At 37.1% G+C, this 4593-nt stretch overlaps 1 non-coding gene across 1 annotated transcript; it reads right to left on the minus strand.

Annotated features, from left to right (window-relative positions):
• Positions 1 to 1800: 1800 nt before the first annotated feature.
• Positions 1801 to 1908, minus strand: LOC112780615 (small nucleolar RNA R71). Its single transcript, XR_003191439.1, has one exon. It is a non-coding gene; the product is annotated as a small nucleolar RNA R71 (small nucleolar RNA).
• Between the last annotated feature and the right edge of the window lie 2685 nt (positions 1909 to 4593).

The following is a 4593-nucleotide window of genomic DNA, read 5'->3' on the forward strand; positions in this document are numbered from 1 at the left end:
CTCTGCATTTTTCGAAAATTCATGCATTCATAGTGTTCTTCATGATCTTCAAGTTGTTCTTGATAAACCTTCTTGATTGATCTTCATATTATATTGTTTTGTGTTGTATGGTGTTTTTCATATGCATTCTTGAATTCTTAGTGTCTAAGCATTAAAGATTTCTAAGTTTGGTGTCTTGCATGTTTTCTTTGCATAAAAAATTTTTTCAAAAATAAGTTCTTGGTGTTCATCTTGATCTTCAAAGTGTTCTTGGTGTTCATCTTGACATTCATAGCATTCTTGCATGCATTCATTGTTTTGATCCAAAATTTTCATGCATTGAGTCTTTTTCATGTTTTTCTCTCTCATCATTAAAAATTCAAAAATTAAAAAAATATCTTTCCCTTTTTTCACTCATAAATTTCGAAAATTTGAGTTGATTTTTTCAAAACTTTTTAAAACTTAGTTGTTTCTTATGAGTCAAATCAAATTTTCAATTTAAAAAAATCTTATCTTTTTCAAAATCTTTTTCAAAAATCAAATCTTTTTCATTTTTCTTAGTTATTTTCGAAAATTTTAAAAATATTTTTCAAAAATCTTTTTCTTATCTTTATCACATAATTTTCGAAAATAACATCATCAATTAATGTTTTGATTCAAAAATTTCAAGCTTGTTACTTGCTTGTTAAGAAAGATTCAAACTTTAAGTTCTAGAATCATATCTTGTGATTTCTTGTGAATCAAGTCATTAATTGTGATTTTAAAAATCAAATCTTTTTCAAAACTAATTTCAATCATATCTTTTCAAAAATATATTTTTATCTTATCTTTTTCAAAATCATATCTTTTTCAAAAATTTGATTTTAAAATATCTTTTCTAACTTCTTATCTTCTTATCTTTTCAAAATTGATTTTCAAATTTGTTTCAACTAACTAACTAACTTTTTCGAAAATATCTTACCTCTTTTTCAAAAATTATTTTTAATTAACTAATTGTTTCAAATTTTAATTTTAATTTTCGAAAATCACTAACCATTTTTCAAAAATAATTTTCGAAATTCCTCTTTCTCTCTCATCTCCTTCTATTTATTTATTCATCTACTAATACTTCTCTCCCATTCAAAAATTCGAACACTACCTCCCTCTCTGTGTTCGAGTTTTTTTCTTCCCTTCTTTACATTGCATTCTTTTCTTCTTCTACTCACACAGGGGAACCTCTATACCTGGGTAAAAAGGATCCCTATTATTATTATTATTATTATTATTTTTCTGTTCCCTCTTTTTCATATGAGCAGGAGCAAGGACAAGAACATTCTTGTTAAAGCAGATCCAGAACCTGAAAGGACTCTGAAGAGGAAACTAAGAGAAGCTAAATTACAATAATCCAGCAAGCACCTTTCAGAAATTTTCGAACAGGAAGAGGAGATGGCAGCCGAAAATAATAATAATACAAGGAGAATGCTTGGTGACTTTACTACACCTAATTCTAATTTGCATGGAAGAAGCATCTCCATCCCTACCATTGGAGCAAACAACTTTGAGCTGAAACCTCAATTAGTTTCTCTGATACAGCAGAACTGCAAGTTTTATGGACTTCCATCTGAAGATCCTTTTCAGTTCTTAACTGAATTTTTGCAGATCTGTGATACTGTTAAGACTAATGGAGTAGATCCTAAAGTCTACAGGCTCATGCTTTTCCCTTTTGCTGTAAGAGACAGAGCTAGAGTGTGGTTGGACTCTCAACCCAAAGATAGCCTGAACTCTTGGGATAAGCTGGTCACGGCTTTCTTAGCCAAGTTCTTTCCTCCTCAAAAGCTTAGTAAGCTTAGAGTGGATGTTCAAACCTTCAGACAGAAAGAAGGTGAATCCCTCTATGAAGCTTGGGAGAGATACAAGCAACTGACCAAAAAGTGTCCTTCTGACATGCTTTCAGAATGGACCATCCTGGATATATTCTATGATGGTCTGTCTGAATTAGCTAAGATGTCATTGGATACTTCTACAGGTGGATCCATTCACCTAAAGAAAATGCCTACAGAAGCTCAAGAACTCATTGACATGGTTGCTAACAACCAGTTCATGTACACTTCTGAGAGGAATCCTGTGAGTAATGGGACGCCTCAGAAGAAGGGAGTTCTTGAAATTGATACTCTGAATGCCATATTGGCTCAGAATAAAATATTGACTCAGCAAGTCAATATGATTTCTCAGAGTCTGAATGGAATGCAAGCTGCATCCAACAGTACTCAAGAGGCATCTTCTGAAGAAGAAGCTTATGATCCTGAAAACCCTGCAATAGCAGAGGTGAATTATATGGGTGAACTTTATGGAAACACCTATAACCTCTCATGGAGAAATCATCCAAATATCTCATGGAAGGATCAAAAGCCTCAACAAGGCTTTAATAATGGTGGAAGAAATAGGTTTAACAATAGTAAACCTTTTCCATCATTCACTCAGCAACAGACAGAGAACTCTGAACAAAATACCTCTAATTTAGCAAACTTAGTCTCTGATCTATCTAAGGCCACTGTGAGTTTCATAAATGAAACAAGGTCCTCCATTAGAAATTTGGAAGCACAAGTGGGCCAGCTGAGTAAAAAGATCACTGAAATCCCTCCTAGTACTCTCCCAAGTAATACAGAAGAAAATCCAAAAGGAGAGTGCAAGCCATTGATATAAGGAGGAAGACCTCCTGGGACGTCCAGTGATCAATAAGGAGTTTTCCTTTGAGGAACCAAAGGAATCTGAGGCTCAACTAGAGACCATAGAGATTCCATTAAACCTCCTTATGCCATTCATGAGCTCTGATGAGTATTCCTCTTCTGAAGAGAATGAGGATGTTACTAAGGAGCAAGTTACCAAGTACCTTGGTGCAATCATGAAGCTGAATGCCAAATTATTTGGTATTGAGACTTGGGAAGATGAACCTCCCTTGTTCACCAATGAACTAAGTGATCTGGATCAACTGACATTGCCTCAGAAGAAACAAGATCCTGGAAAGTTCCTAATACCTTGTACCATAGGCACCATGATCTTTGAAAAGGCTCTGTGTGACCTTGGTTCAGGGATAAACCTCATGCCCCTCTCTGTAATAGAGAAACTGGGAATCTTTGGGGTGCAAGTTGCTAAAATCTCATTAGAGATGGCAGACAATTCAAGAAAATAGGCTTATGGACAAGTAGAGGACGTGTTAGTAAAGGTTGAATGCCTTTACATCCCTGCTGATTTCATAGTCCTAGATACTGGGAAGGATGAGGATGAATCCATCATCCTTGGAAGACCCTTCCTAGCAACAGCAAGAGCTGTGATTGATGTTGACAGAGGTGAACTAGTCCTTCAATTGAATGAGGACTCCCTTGTGTTTAAAACTCAAGGTCATCCTTCTGTAAACATGGAAAAGAGGCACAGTAAGCTTCTCTCAAAACAGAGTCAACCAGAGCTCCCACAGTCAAACTCTAAGTTTGGTGTTGGGAGGCCACAACCAAACTCTAAGTTTGGTGTTGAACTCCTATATCCAAACTCTAAGTTTGGTGTTGGGGAGCCTCAACAATGCTCTGAACATCTGTGAGGCTCCATGAGAGCCCACTGTCAAGCTATTGACATTAAAGAAGCGCTTGTTGGGAGGCAACCCAATTTTTATTTATCTAATTTTATTTTTATTGTTATTTCATGTTTAATTAGGTTCATGATCAAGTGGAGTCACAAAATAAATATAAAAATTGAAAACGGAATCAAAAACAGCAGAAGAAAAATCACACCCTGGAGGAGGATCTTACTGGCGTTTAAACACCAGTAAGGAGCATCTGACTGGCGTTCAACGCCAGAAATGCGCAGTGAAGAAGAGCTGGCGCTGAACGCCAGAAACAAGCATCTGGCTGGCGTTCAACGCCAGATATATGCTGCATCTGGGCGTTGAATGCCCAGAACAAGCATCAATTCGGCGTTTAAACGCCAGAATTGCATGCAAAAGCATTTTACAGGCCTAATGAGTGCAGGGATGCAAATCCTTGACACCTCAAGATCTGTGGACCCCACAGGATTAACTCAGCATCTGTAGACCCCACAGGATCCCCACCTACCTCCACTCACTCTCTTCCCTCTTCTCAATGTTCATCCTCTCTTCCCAATAAACACTCTTCCCCAAAACTCTTCACCAATCACCTCAATCTCTCTTCCCTATCACCACTTCACCACTCACATCATCCACTCTTCCCCATAAACCTACCTCATAAACTCCACCTAACTTCAAAATTCAAAATCAATTTTCCACCCAAAACCCACCCTTATGGCCGAACCTTACCCCCCTCCCTTCCTTATATATAGCCCTCAATTCTTTCTCATTTTCACACCACACAACCCTCTCTTCTCTTCTTGGCCGAATACACCTCTCTCTCCTCTCCTCCATATTTTCTTCTTCTTCTTCATCTATTCTTTCTTCTCTTGCTCGAGGGCGAGCAAAATTCTAAGTTTGTTGTGGTAAAAGCATAAGCTTTTTGTTTTTCCATTACCATTGATGGCACCCAAGACCGGAGAATCCTCTAGAAAAGGGAAAGGGAAGACAAAAGCTTCCACATCCGAGTCATGGGAGATGGAAAGATTCATCTCCAAAGC

This window comes from Arachis hypogaea, chromosome 19, assembly GCF_003086295.3.
Source record: "Arachis hypogaea cultivar Tifrunner chromosome 19, arahy.Tifrunner.gnm2.J5K5, whole genome shotgun sequence".
In the NCBI taxonomy this organism is placed as follows: domain Eukaryota; kingdom Viridiplantae; phylum Streptophyta; class Magnoliopsida; order Fabales; family Fabaceae; genus Arachis; species Arachis hypogaea.